We start from the raw sequence: 16,673 nt of genomic DNA on the forward strand, positions 1-16,673 counted from the left end.
CATGCCTTTAAACCGAAACACAGCCATGACTAACAAAAATAAATAAAGTCTTTCGTCAGAAAAAATCAACATGCAACTATGATTCCTGAATAAATAACCAGAGACATTTGTCCACTATAATTATTCTATTTAAGAGTAACAGACAATAAATTCTTCTGTCTACTCTCTTAAGGATTATAGTCACATGCTACAAAGTCCATTCCAGCAAATTTAACTTCACGACTATAACTTCCCTACGGCTGGGGCTACTCTCGTATACAAAACTATTTTGGGAATGTTCTTCGTGTTTAATTCCCCTGATTGATCGGCTGATCGATTACGCATTGTCGATTTCTGAACTCGGAACCCGAGACTCGATACTCGGAGCCAAGACAAAAAATGTATTCACAGAAAAACATTACTCTCCTTTCCCTAACAGTTGGATAGAACATCAAGTAAACAGATCTCTCAAAGGCCTCTTGTACTACAATTGAAATTGTATCTAATTTTAAGAACCTATCGGCGAGACATTACCGATGCCGGGCCTATCTCCTCCCTTTTGTCCAATCAAAATGTGATTACATATCTCCGTAGTGAGATTGATTATACAAATCCCGAGATAGGTACGGTTTCCGAATGAATCGAACCCGGTACCGGGTCAATAGAATTACCATTCAACGCAGACATTGTTAATTGGACCCTTAGATTAAGTTTGGATTTGAATTTTGTTATCAGCAACGCTTTTATGTAGAGCCTGTCTCCATTTTGGGGCAACTGTATATTTGTTTATTCGAGCGTTAGCTTCATTTATGTCTAATTGAATTGATTCTCTCTATATAAAAAGTCATCCAAAATACATCCAAGTTTGAAGACGAAGGTCTTTAACAAGTGCGTGTTGCCAGTGATGACTTATGGAACCGAAACATGGTCCTACACGATTGCCCGTAAAATTATAAAGTTATTATGTATCTTAAATGACTTTTTAATTTTTCGTACTGGTGTTGCCAACTCGTCTGCCAAGCGTAGCAACTACTGGCGAAACTCCCTTATGGGGAAGGCTTATGTTCAGCAGTGGACAGTTAACGGCTCAAATGAAAATGATGAACTACTTTGTTACATTTCATAGTCATCATAATTTCAGCCATAGTCTGTTCACTACAGGGCATAGGCCTCCCCGTAGACTGCCATAAGGAACGGTCCTGAGCCACCTGCATCACTCCACTTCATCTAGTGGGGGGCTGTCCTACACTGCGTTGGCCCATACGAGGTCTCCACTCAAGAACATTTCTTCCCCATCAGTTGTCGATTCTTCGTGCTATGTGACCAGATCATTACCACATCAGCTTATTTATCCTTAGGGTTATGCCGTTACATTTTGCAAAAGCAAAATTAAGTCAGCGCATTTTTCAAGTATCAGACTTGAAAAAATATTCACAACCATCTACAGCATTGAAATGTAAATTTAAAACAGAAAATATAAACGACCCGATTTACAGTCGTGACTCGGAGATGTGCGAGCGGGACAGACAGATGTCTTTCCTCCCCCTCTTCCGGACTTAGGAGCACTTAACCTTCCGTAGGGTTACAGTAATTTATAATTCACTTAATTATCACATCAAAGGCCACAGTCGTTCCTTTAGTAAAATTATCAAACGAGAGAAATGGAATTTTATCGCGGAAAATTGAATGAGGGCTTCTTTTTGTAAATTGTGGATTAGACGAACGAACAAAGCTATGGAAATAATTATACTTCTGTGGTTATAGTTCAAACGTTGTTTATATGCTGTCTGTCTGTATAGGTCTCAACTAAATAATTAAGGAGTATATCCCACGAAAAACATCGACCTTTGCAACTTAGAATAGCAAATAAACTGACGGCCCACCTAATGGAAAGTGGTAGCCGTCGCCTATACACATGAGCAGTACCATGGACATATCAGAGTACACTGTATCGCCCATGATACCTCCCATGCGTTGCCATTCCTGAGGACTCAGTTGATTATTTCTCTGTACCCTGTAAATTCACTGCCATATCCCACCCTTCAAACTGGATAGATAATGGCTAAGATGATGATGATAATGAGATTATTTATTACAATAATACTAATAATATATAGATAAACAAACAAACTGACAACCAAGGCCATAGAAAATGATAAAAGAAGACTAATTTCATAACAACATAGTGATTACTTTTAGCCGTATAGTCCAGGCATAGAATAGGCCACCCCTTACTTTCCCGTGGGTGTCGTAAAAGCCGACTAAGGGAGGGCGAAGGATGGGCAGCAGCGTCCCTCTGAAAACATCTCTAAAGACTGCGGTTGCCAATCCGCCTGCGAAGCGTGGTAACTACTAGCAAAACCCTCCAATGGGAAGGCTTATGTTCAGCAGTGAACAGTTAAAGGCTGATGATACATATATGATGATGATGATTTCATATTTTTTGTGTTTATTCTCTTGTATTGTACTTTATTTATTTATTTATTTATAAAAGACACACTAACAATATGCTCACAACAATTAAGCAGGCAATGTACAATGATATAAGTAAGTAAAAAGTGAAAAACTTCTATTAAAAAATGCTTAAATCTAAGTTTACTTGAACAAAAACATCTCACTCCTCACTACCAAGCTTAAGGCCATATGAACACATCAATTAAAGGTATACAGCTCTCACAGATGAAGCGTCAATGTATAATAAGTAACTATTATACAATTAGAGAAGACCTAATTACCAATCCATATTATTAATAAGCCTAGTAAACTGCACTAGAATGATGAAAGTGATTACTTTACTTATATATTAATAGTAAGTAAACTACAGAACTTAACCAGTTTCAGTAACTACTATACCATGAATGTTTCTATATATATAACTGTATTATGGTAAGTGAGACTCTAAGTGGCTACAATTAACGCTAGAACAAGGCACTGCTGATTCCGGCGACCTGATAAAGACGTACCTTGTGTTAGCTCGCAATGCTTTGTATTACTTGGTTTATGTGTTAGGTTTAGATTAGGTGTGCTCGTGTAGGGTTACCACTTTTCAACCGACTTCAAAAAAGGAGGAGGTGTTGCATTGTAAAATCTTTATTGTACATAATTCATACTGAATACATTAAAAGATTTAATATAATAGTTATGTTATAAAGATTTTATAAGAGGTCGTTGATTCGGTTATATTTTTTTTTTCATTTATTTATTTATACCCTATATTTTTTACTACCAGTTTCATGCCAACTTTGGTTCGATTGTTTACCATACACACTGTACGTATTTGTACCCATTTTGTTTTAATATTAAGTTTATTCGGATTAAAATCACTATTTTTTCTTTTTCTTTGTACAAAGTTGTCCCATTCGTGTTTCTACCGTGAAGCAGTTGTGTTTTGGATCGATTAATTTATAGAAATCATACACACTGCACTTTTGAAAAGGTATTTTTTTTTTATACCGCTCGTTCATTCATACTTGCGTGATGCTCTTTTAAATAATTTTATTATTATTTTACATTTTTAAGTTTTTTAATATTAAATTAAATTCAAAAAGAAAAAAAAAATTTTAAAATAACAACCCGTTCACGAGTATTTTTCATATTTTGTACAAAAGTCTGGACATTGCTTGTCAAAACACTAGACCACCCATTGCCATCTGATAGTTATAGTATTCACATTTTACATAAGAATGCATGCGGCAATTAATACAAAAAACCGTAGCTTTCATATTTCTAAAATTAATCAATTAAATCAAGAAAGCAATGAGAAAATAAAATTATAACGTTGTGCTAATAAACTAATTATTTACTTGATATGTTGTCATGTCGTCTATCCTGTAATAGGCTTTCTTACATAAAAATTGTTTAATATAAGATTTGAATTGCCTCTCTGTCAGATTTAATGCAGCATAGTGAATTTAAAACTTATTTATTGGTGAATTTACAGATACAGAGAAATAACACCTTAGTCCTCAGGAATGGCAACGCATGCGGAGTATCATGGGCGAAACAGTATACTCTGTTATGTCCATGGTACTGCTCATGTGTATAGGCGACGGTTACGACTTTCCATCAGGTGGGCCGTCAGCTTGTTTGCCATTCTAAGTTGTATAAAAAAAAATATTAAAATAATATTATAAATTTTAAAGTTTATAATAGTGTTTGTATGTTTGGTTTAACCAATGAACAAATTTAAATGAAATTTTGTACATGTTTAGGTTGTACACTAAACCAGTATACGGGATACTCTGATATAAAATGTTGACCATCACCTATAGACATGAACAGAAAACTACAATACGCGGACAAACCCACGGGAAACAGATAGAGTGACAATGAAGTACATAGAAACACTCCGTTGCAAGTTAAAACCGAATAAACGCAGTTGCATACAGCAAGACCGAGGGCATTACTGAGTCGTTAATGCAGGCGCAAATGTGTTGTTGCGGCCGGCAATTATACACATATGTATATACATAATGTAGGTACGTAATGTATCACATACATATATTTTATAACAACTACGACGCCTCTAATGCTTTTTTTTTGTGTTCTAAAATGAGAATCCTACTGACATTATACACTTCAAAGATTGTATGTTACTCGATCACGCTTGAAAGATTGGATGGATCAATGCATTTGTATACATAAAGAGGATGGATACCCGAAGGACAAATAGGCTGAAGTGGCAATGGGCTGGTCTATAGCTCAAAGAATTAACAATCAATAGGGAAGATAAATCCTTGAGTGAGGATTCCGTACTGGCAAACGCAGTGTAAGACGACTCGCCACTAGATATCGTGGCGACCTCAAATACATTTTTTTTTTATGCGACTTAGAATGGCAAACAAGCTGACGGCCCACTTGATGGAAAGTGGTAACCGTCGCCTATAGACATGAGCCGTATCATGGACAAACAGAGTATACTGTTTCGCCCATGATACCCCCCATGCGTTGCCATTCCTGAGGACTCAGGTGTTATTCCTCTGTACCCTGTAAATTCACTGCCATATTCCACCCTTCAAACCGAAACACAGCCATGCAAACACAACTGTTTCAGGGGGAATCCCATTGCTAGCAATATACCCAACCAGGTCGACCTCCTCGCGGTTCTCCCTGGAAACTATCATGGTTAATTCCTGATGAATTCATCATGATGGGCTAACTGGCCTGTTTTCATTCTCATCTATTACCCTTCACTGGTGCTCCGCCAGCGTATCCCGTTAGTGCAGGCGGGGTTACCAAACCATTTTCACCCATCAAAAAAAAACAACTGCTTCTGCGTCCCGTGTTTCAACACGGGACAGTTGTGCCCAAGCAAACGACTTTTGTACAAAATCGTACAGGAATGGCAACGCATGGGGGGTATCCCCATGCGTTGCCATTCCTGAGGACTCAGGTGTTATTCCTCTGTACCCTGTAAATTCACGCCATATTCCACCCTTCAAACCGAAACACAGCCATGCAAACTAACTCATAATAGTAAATATCATTTCAACTCCTCTGCAAAAGCATCACCATAGAAATTAAAAAAGTGTAACAGTAAATGTTGTACCATTTTTAACATTCGCAACTTATAGAAAGTAGTCCCCTTGGGAATAAAAATATCAGGCAACACGCCATATTCTAACAGAGTCCGAAAGTCTAAAGTATTCTAACCAGAATTCTGTTATTCTAGAGACCGCCCTAACTACGAGTACACCGTCACTCGAATAATAGCTGTAAAACGTTGCAAGTTTCGAGTTCTATGATCATCGCGCAAATGTGGCAAGTTTCAAGTCTAGCAACACGTTGTTGCCACCTGGAAAGTGCACTTGTACTTAGTATTAAACACCTCTAAGCTACTAATCTAATCTGAACGAATCAGATTAGATTAGTAACTTAGTCGATTGGTGAGTATTTTAACTACTAAACGTGTTAAAACAAAATTTTATTTTATTCGATTTTTTTTTAATTCAGTCAAGTGGATAAACATAACATAAGTTAATACCTATATATATATATATATATATATATATATATATATAATGTAAATATTTCTATTATATATATTCTGGTTACAATATTACAAAGCACATACGAACACGAACAATAAGACACTAAACTAGGCGAAACTATAATGCCTTTATAGATACACATTGATGCAAATAAATACCTAATTTATTTAACTTTTTTTATGCAACAACTACAAACAGCTGGCAAACAAAGCAAGCAAACAAGCTGACGGCCCACCTAATGGAAAGTGGTAACCGTCGCCTATAGACATGAGCAGTATCATAGACATAACAGAGTATACTGTTTCAATTTAACTTATCTACTAATTTAGCCGTGTGGTCCCGACACAGAATAGGACTCCTTTGCCGTTGGTGTCGTAAGAAGCGATTAAGGAAGGACGAGGAATGGGCAGCAGCGACCTTGTTAAAACATCATAAAAAGTCAAACTACGATTTCCAACCCTCCTGCCAAGCGTGACAACTACTGGCAAAACTCCCCTTATGGGGGAGGATATGTTCAGCAGTGGACAGTTAACGGCTAACACAACAAGAACAACAAAAACCGCGATTCCGTTCACGTGACCATGATATTTTGATTGCCAAAAAAAAGTCTTTATCCCTATATCATTTCAAATACTAAGTCTACAAATTTCATTATAATCAGTTGAACCATTATGACTCCATCAAAAAACAAACGTAATCATTTTGATTTGTTTTTTTTTTTTTTTTTTTTAACTAAGTACTTTATCTATTTGAGCACCTACAACACCCATGGAAGTTATTTCGTATTAAAAGCTTCACCGAGATTTACACAGAAATAATCTCGTTTGTAAAGTACTCCTCCGTTCTTATTCATTCGTTCCTCGTTTAGAATGAAACATAAATTTCCTTTTTTCGACGTAATTTTTTCCCAGATTAAAAGTCATGAAATCTGTCTTCAATGAAAAATTATGAATGAATCCGTCAGAATTACATTCGAGTAAGTAATATAGATAGATAGATATTCTTTATTGTTTCCTCCAAAAGATTACAATAGTAAACTTATTATAAATATAAATAATTACAAGAAATAATCACAATGAGAAAACAATGGGCGACCTTATCGCTAAGAGCGATCTCTTCCAGGCAACCTTTGGATGGAGAGGAGTAATTATAAACAATTTGGTGAGAGGCACGATGGAAAATTTTGTTAGTTCTAAATTGTGTATATTAATATATTTATGTAAGTATATATAGGTTGATACCTATTACCATCATATTAGTTGTTAATTGATTCACTACTTAACATAGGACTGTTTCTTCGCTTGTTAAAAGGCCCTCAATTGATTTTTTAACATTCTACTAACTAATTGTTAACTGGCAGGGAAGAGATTGTTAGTAATGCGGATTATCAGTCCCAACTAATAACATACACTAACAAGTCGACCTCCCCGTGGTCCCCCCTGGAAGCCATCGTGCTGAATTTCAAGTGTATTCATCACGATAGGCTAACTGACCTGCCTTTTCATCGTCGCCTATCATCCCTCACAGGTATGCCAGCGTATACCGTTAACGCAGGCGGGGTTACCATTTCATTGTCATACAATAATAAAAAAAAAACTAATTGTTAACTAAATGAATAATTGAAATAATAAGAATAATTAATGAAATAATTCAGTATAATAAATTGTACCTACCCATCAATCAATTTGTATACTTTAAACTATAGGGCGAATATTTGTACTTCACAATAAATCAAGATCTGTAAAAACAGTGTTTTGGCAAATAAATCTATCTATCTATCCTGACCAACCTGTATCCAGTGACTCTCAGCAGTGCATTCATTACTACATTTCGTGTAAGTCAAACTGTCTGTCCTATATTATAGCAATTGAGCGATACTGCAAAATATATTAATCGGGGTATACTAAATGTTCTACACTTCTAGCCGTTTGATTTTCAATAACTTTCATATCGATATTTTTGATTGACTCGATACGATATGTGACCAGTTTATACGCAATTGTATTTCTATTTCACTTTTACATTTCCTATTCACATGTCACACACACACACACACACACACACACACACACACACACACACAAGCGCGCGCGCGCGCACACGCACGCACGCACACACGCACACACACACGCACACGCACTCACGCATTTCCATCACACACAATTTCACTGAACCCATAAATTATTGTTTCTCTAAAACTATAGGCTTCTTTGTAATTTTTGTTTTTGTATTATATTTAGTACTACTCTGTTTCATATTATTTGTTTCACTAAGAATGTAATACAACAACATATGGAAGAGAGCACTAACTCCTGAAACACAGGTCTCTTTCATACCTACCTCGAGAGTTAGGGCCTTCACACTATATTGTAACAATAAGTGAAATAAAGATTTATTATTATTATTAAAAATTTACGTAAACATTACATATTAATCGATAATCGATTATTCTCATCACATCTGAAGACATGAATTCTCACTCAGACTCTACAAGGTCAATTTAAAGAGATAATTTCCTTAGCAGTCCAAAGTAAACACACTTCTGTACGAATAAATACTAAAAAAAAACTCAATAATACAAACGCAGGTGTGTCCAGAAGCCCGTTGCAATATTAATATTTGGTTAAACCGAATGAAAACCGTGCGTATAATATGCGCATTATGTATGAACTGTTTTGGAGACGCGGCCACGCGCCCGTGTGGTGCGGGCCTTATGTAACACAAATATTTTGCAAGTAAATGGATCTAATAATAACAGTACCTTCACGTTTATATTTACAAAATAGAGTAGGCAGGATTTAAAAGTCAAATGATTGACTAGGTAATGATATATTGCCATTGTCAATCTTAGTACTCTAGAACAGCAATGCATGATGGATACCGTGGGCGTCATAGTGTATTTTATGAATTCCACGGTACTGTTTATATATGTGTATGCTAGCTACCAACCTGGCTTCGCACGGGTGCAATGCTGCTACTAAATAGCCGGTCCACCATTACATTACGACATTACATTAGAAACCTCTAAAATTATCAATGTTTCTCTACTATCAGATATACATACATATAAACCTTCATCTTGAATCATTCCATCTATTAAAAAACGCATCAAAATCCGTTGCATAGTTTTAAAGGTCTAAGCATATATAGGGACGGACAGACGGGAATTGATTTTGTTTTATACTATGTAGTAATTTATATATATATATAATGCATATACAATCGACCTATGCACTCATCTCTGACCATCCGCATGTGATGTGTTAAGCCAAATGTGCAGAAATGTTCTTATAAATCTCGTAGAAATATGATATCTAAATACATAGAATTAGATAATTAACATTAAATAATTAACTCCACTCAAATTCAGCTTTTGCAGAAAAAATAAATGTAATTTCCACACTCACAAATGACAAATGACACTTTAATTAAATGTCACTAAGTACTTACAATATCCACTTGATGTAATATCCACTTACCTGAAAAAGAAAAATAAATTATTATAAATAATTTACATTTACATGGCCGTGTGGTCCCGCCATAGAATAGGCCACCCCTTCCTTTGCCGTGGGTGTCGTAAGAATCTACTAAGGGTGAGCGAGGGATGGGCAGCAGCGTCCCTTTTAAAACATCTCTAAAGCCTAATTACGGTTGCCAATCCGCCTGCAAAGTTTCCACCACTGGCAAAACTCCCCAAGGGGGAGGCTTATGTTCAGCAGTGGACAGTTAAGGGCTGACAAGATGATGATGATAATGAATTTACATTCAGTCGAAACAGCGTACTCTTTTATGTATGCTGTTTCGATTGAATAGTACTGCTCATGTCTATAGATGACGGTTACCACTTTCCAACATGTGGGCCGTCAGCTTATTTGCTATTCTAAGTTGCATAAGAAAAAAAAAACAAATGTAAAAACATTTTGCTTAACTAAATTCGGTTTACAACTGACAGAGTTAGGGGGATACGGGATAGTAATGGAGACTGAGAATCCCATTGCTAGCAATATACCCAACTAGGTCGACCTCCACGCGGTTCCCCCTGGAAACTATCATGGTTAATTCCTGATAAATTCATCATGATGGGCTAACTGACCTGTTTTCATCCTCATTCTCATCACCCTTCACTGGTGCCTCGCCAGCGTATCCCGTTAGTGCAGGCGGGGTTACCATACCATTTTCACCCATAAAAAAAATAAACTGACAGAGTTATGAGGTAACAGACATGTTATAATCCTATAATAAAACCGTAAACGTTGACCACGATATCGACATCTTTGGTAATTCTTTAGTGCAGTTTACTAGGCTTATTAATAATATGGATTGGTAATTAGGTCTTCTCTAATTGTATAATTGTTACTTAGTGATTGACGCGTATCTGTGAGAGCTATATACACCTTTAATTGATGTGTTCATATGGCCTTAAGCTTGGTAGTGAGGAGTGAGATGTTTTTGTTCAAGTAAACTTAGATTTAAGCATTTTTTAATAGTAATTTTTCACTTTTTACTTACTTATATCATTGTACATTGTCTGCTTAATTGTTGTGAGCATATTGTTGGTGTGTCTTTTATAAATAAATAAATAAAACATACAGCCGAATTAAGAGCCTCCTTTTCGAAGCCGGTTAATTATACTGTGGTGAAACTAAGCCTATATCGTTCTTGTATCAACAACATTATTAACAGCTCTACAAACAAGCCTGAGGGAAATCAAGACGGTATATCTTGACATTAGTAAATTAAACACATACTCATGTTTACGATCAGATACAAATAATGTTTATTACGAACCTGTATAAAGACTACAATACGGCAAGTACTTCGGGGGGGGGGGGGGGTAAAGAAAGAAGAAGTTTCCTCAGGGCCGGTAACGCGCGCGTAATACCCTTGGTATTGCAGGCGTTCATAGGCTACGGTATCCATTTACCATCAGGTAGGCCGTATGCTTTTTTGCCACCTCAGTGGTTAAAAAAGAGTACCTATTTTATCAACCGACTTCTAAAAGAAGCAGATTCTCAATTCGGTACTTTTTTAAAGTTTGTTACCTCATAACTCCGTCAGATGGGGAGGGGGAAGGAATTATTAGTGAAATGGACTACCGATTCTATTGCTACCAATATACCCTGCCAGATCGACCTCCACGTGGTCCCCTCTGGAAGCTATCGTGCTAAATTCCAGGTGTATTCATCACGATGGATTATCTGACCTGCCTATTCATTCTCACCTTGATATTGCTTGTTTACCACCTCGGTGGTATAAAAAAAGACCTATCGTCCCTCACTGGTGCTCCGCCAGCGTATACCGTTGGCGCAGGTGAGGTTGCCATTCTATTATCAACCATTAAAAAAACATTATTTATTTTTATTTATTAATCTTAATTATTATTTTACTTAAGTCTGATTAGTTCTAATCCTTTGTAAAAATTTCTTGGCTAAATTATAAAGTTTTTTTTTTTTATACAACTTAGAATGGCAAACAAGCTGACGGCCCACCTGATGGAAAGTGGTAACCGTCACCTATAGACATGAGCAGTACCATGAACATAACAGAGTATACTGTTTCGCCCATGATACCCTCCATGCATTGCCATTCCTGAGGACTCAGGTGTTATTCCTCTGTGCCCAGTAAATTCACGCCATATCCGACCCTTCAAACCGAAACACAGCCATGCAAACACAACTGTTTTACGGTTGAAACACGAATAGGACAGAGGTAACCAAGCAATCGACTTTTGTACAAAGTCTCCCTCTGGTGAGTAATATAGCATTGTTTTTAATTAATTAATTACCAAACTATGCTAATCTCTTTTTTATTATATTATACTTTAAAAATTATCTTAAAACTCAAAAATAAGTTATTATAATATTAAGTGGAATCGTGGAATTTATTACGAACCAAATGTTAAAAAAACTCATTTCATTAAAAAAAAAAATACAGAAATGTTCAATGTTATTAAACAGGGTGGATATTAAAAACGTAAGAGGATCAAGTAGGATTTGGTTGTTTTGCTTAATCTTTTTGCATGACCACAGTCACATATTTTTGACAAAAAATGTAGCGTTAGAGGCAACGGCGCCTACCTTATACAGTTAAAATTATGACAAGAGATTACTCAAACCACTCCTGTTCATCCCCAGGAGGTCGTAAGGGGGAACTAGGGGAATGAATTGTAATATAGGAATACAAGAGACAGATTCCGTAATAAATAATAATAAATTCTCAGCAATTAAGAGTACCCAAGTTATTTGATTAGAAGTGTTTTGCTTAAATCTGCTATTATTAGTATGCATGCGACTAGTCATATACTAGTCGTCAATCTCCGACCGCTATTCCGTTCACGCACATGTTGCGACACGTGTAGCGGATAATTGTATGTGTAAAGATAGCGGAATTAAACAAAATAGAAATCGACTAACCAGTGACATGGACTTCCGCAAAATAACAACTAGTAATAAAATATCTATACATCATCAAACACATCTATGCAAACACAACTGCTTCACGGTAGAAACACGAATGGGACAGAGGTACCCAAGCAATCGACTTTTGTACAAAGTCTCCCTCTGGTGGTAGTTTTCCGTACTTTCAAATTTATGATTCATCAACATCATCATTCAGCCATCATCCGTCCACTGCTGGACATAAGCCTTCCCCATAGACCGCCATAAGGAACGGTCCTGAACCACCTGCATCCACTGACTCCCTGCAATGAATTTCAGGTCGTCACTCCATCTAGTGGGAGATCGTCCATATGTCTATACATAAATACACACAATGGGGGAAAAAGGGATTGTTAGTAATGGAGACTAAGAATCCCATTGCTAGCAATATATCCAACCAGGTCGACCTCCTCGCGGTTCCCCCCGGGAACTATCATGATTAATTCCTGATGAATTCATCATGATGGACTAACTGGTCTGTTTTCATTCTCATCTATCACCCTTCACTAGTGCTCCGCCAGCGTATCCCATTAGCGCAGGCGGGGTTACCATACCATTTTCATCCATAAAAAAAATACATACAATATAAGTACTTAATAAATGCACATACACAACGTAACAAACAATGTATGTTTGTACTATTAAGACTATTGACAGTGTTGTTAATGCAAACTGGAAGATTTAACTCGCTTATCCGGCGGTTAACATTGTTTACAATTAACAAGTTGTTTGTATCATAAAATTATATACGTCTTCTTGCCAATCTTCCTGTTTTACGCCACCTCAAACAAAAAATGCTTACTGTAATTGCTTAATTGTAGTGCTTAATGTATATTTAAAAGTGAATTTGTTTATTACCTTATAGCGCTCTAATGGATGAAAGATCAACATAAGCAACTATGTATGCCGATCACTCTATATATCCGGTTACGAAGAAGTAGTAAAAACTATAAAGATATAATGGTAATTAAGTTTTTAAATCACCACTGGTTTTACACGATTGAAATCGGTGTTGCTTATTTTTGAAACAAAATCTATCATTGCCTTCATCGTATTTAAAATAAACCCAGATTTTTTTTTATATTACTTAGAATGGTAAACAAGCTGACGGCCCATCTGATGGAAAGTGGTAACCGTTGCCTATAGACGTGAGCAGTACCATGGACATAACAGAGTATACTGTTTCGCCCATGATACAGGAATAGAAATGGCAACGCATGGGGGGTTGCCATTCCTAAGGACTCAGATGTTATTCCTCTGTACCCAGTAAATTCACGCCATATCCCACCCTTCAAGTAAGTAAAAACTAGAATTATCATATTTGCTCAATCAAGTGCATTGAGCAAATATGATAATTCTAGCTTTTACTACACGAGAGACTACAGCATGGGGTTCTTCAAAAGGGGGGTAAAGAGGTTTCTACAGGGTCGGTTACGCACGCATAATACCTCTGGTATAGCAGGTGTTCATAGGCTACGGTAACCACTTACCATTAGGTGAGCCGTATGCTTGTTTGCCACCTCAGTGGTATTAAAAAAAAACGTAAAAATTGCCGTGTAGGTCCCGGCATAGAATAGACCACTACTTATACTATAGAATAGAATAGAACAGAACAGAACAGAACAGAACAGAACAGAACAGAATAGAATAGAATGGAATTTTATTGCTAACAAAATTTGACATTAGTATCAACAGTAATAAGCTCCTTACTTTCCTATAGATGTCGTAAGAGGCGACTAAAGGGATTTATAGTGGGTGGCGACCTTTTTAAAACATCGCCAGAAGCCAAACTGCAGTAGCCAACCCGCCTGCCAAAAGTGACAACTACTGCAGAACTTCCTTATGGGGGAGATTGCGTTTAACAGTGGATAATTAACAGCTGACAAGTCAACACGTAGTAGTAAATATAAATGAACATTTTAAACAAAATTTTAGTTTTTATCTTGCTTACTAACTTAGTCTTAAGTGAATAGGTGCGTACACTCTGGAAAATTTCACGAAACATTTTACAACAAATCTAGTGTGAAACTCCTTCATCGCTCCATGAAACCAGGTTCACATTACCGGCATATTTACTATATATATATATATATATATATATATATATATATATATATATATATATATATATATATATATATATATATATATATATATATATATATATATATATATATATATATATATATATATATATATATATATATATACTGTATTAGTTTTACCACAGATTTCAGTATAAAATGCTACAACATTACTGCGTACTTTCCTATAAAAAATTGTTGCATTTTTATTCATTTTGCTTCGTAAAAATAAAACTGATTTTAATCATTAAATAATAGAGTTTGTTGCATAAAAAATCGACTTTAATAATAGCTAAAAGTTATTTTAATTTATAAACGAAACTACTGAATCGGTTTTAATGAAATTTCTATGGAACAAATATTAAAGTATATTTTTACACATATAAAAAAATTCCAAAGTGTTTTATAAATGACGGAGTTATGAGGTGAGGTAACAAACATAATATTGTTTAGTTCGCTAATCTTATTTTCAGATAAATAATAACGAAGATCGCTTTTTTCTGTAAAGGAAAACAATATTTATTTCTGCAAAGGAAAAAGGTAGTAACTAATGCACGAGCGAGTATTATATATGCAATTTTTTTCAAATTCAAATCATCTTTATCAAAGCAAACTTGTTTACAAGCGTTTTTAAATCGTATTTTTTATAATATTAATGTAATATCATGATGGACCCATATACACGTAAACCCAATCGATTGAAACAGAAATTATCAAAATTAGTTCAAAATTGGCGAAGATATCGCAGTATATAGATAAATAGATACTTTTTTTCAGCGATAACGGTAGGAGATTAATGACTAATATAGAGGCTTGTAGAACATCTATTAATAATATTTTAATATAAAAACTATTTTGTCTGTATTGCACAGAGAAAACAGTAATCAAATCTACAAACATTAGCAGTCGCACATAAGTATACTAATGGTAGCGGAATTAAACAAAATAACTCATGTTTATTTATAAAACAAATACAGTTATAAAATTAATAAAGTTACGTGCCCTATATCCAGGCGTTATTTTCACAGCTTGTGAAAATATCATAATAATGTCAGAGAAATACATTTATCATGATTTGCGATATTGAAATAACCTTTTGTTTGAAACGAGCTTGAATAAAATCATAACTATAATTCAAATTCATTTGCCTTCATTACCTATTTATTTCATTACAATCAATCAAAACATATAAGAAATTGTTCCAAAAATGTTTCAAAATAAATATAATATCTACTGCTGAAGACTTATAAAAAATTGTATATTGGTATGTGTAATAAATAGGTAAAACGCCATCTTTTGCCAGTTTCGCAAAACATGATGTTAAATAACCACAGGAAAATATAGTACAAACCCTCATCCCCGAATTGCACCCCAATCTAAATTTACAAGAGCATCGAAACTAGCACCGAAATGCTGTCCTGATGTAATTTATATACTCCCATAGATGTCGCTAGCGAGCAGTTTAATAAAAAGCGCCACCTTTGAGAACTTTAGTGAAACTTTAAGTATAAATAACCCCATCTAGACACGTACACTGTAACTATGTTTTTTTTTTTTGCTAAACGTGTGTTGCGCGTTAATAGTAACAACACTGGAGTAATCAATAATATATTATGTTTTAACAATTTAAACTTTGTAGTAATATTATTAAGACCATTAAATATAAATAAAACAATTTTTTACATGTTAATATTATTATCTACTCGACTGAAGTTATAATAAAATTAACTAAAAAGCATTTTTAAACATTACCCAAAGTACCCTCCACTCTGTCGTTAAGCAAATTTAAAGCCCATTTCTTATTTACAAGTCTTAAAACCAAGTTTGTTTCCCCGATGCAAAATATTTATGAATAAGTTATGCCTTGAAAATTTAATTTTAGCAGTCGTTTAGGGTACTCTTCGTGAATTTTAAAAGGGATTAATTTATTGCCGAATCGAGATACGTTACTAAGTGATTACGTAGGTATTTGTGACATTTATCAAACGGCAGAATAATAATTAGGTAAATGCCTATTTTACTCGAAAGAATCGATAGCTTTTTAATCAACTCAAAAAAGAAGAAGGTTGTCAATTCGGTTATATGTTTTTTTTTTTTTGTAATCGAATAACTTTTCAGTTTTAAATTCTTGTCTCTGTTTTTAAACGTAATGAAAAGATAACAAATTAGATTGATAATCTATA

At 35.1% G+C, this 16,673-nt stretch overlaps 1 protein-coding gene across 1 annotated transcript in view; it reads right to left on the reverse strand.

The window, feature by feature from the left end:
• The window catches only part of LOC113511504 (dystrophin-like), a 375,962-nt gene that overhangs the window by 131,115 nt on the left and 228,174 nt on the right, over window positions 1–16,673 (reverse strand). The window lies entirely within an intron of this gene.

Source organism: Galleria mellonella, unplaced genomic scaffold, assembly GCF_026898425.1.
Source record: "Galleria mellonella isolate WM207_F2 unplaced genomic scaffold, CSIRO_AGI_GalMel_v1 utg571, whole genome shotgun sequence".
NCBI classification, from domain to species: Eukaryota; Metazoa; Arthropoda; class Insecta; order Lepidoptera; family Pyralidae; genus Galleria; species Galleria mellonella.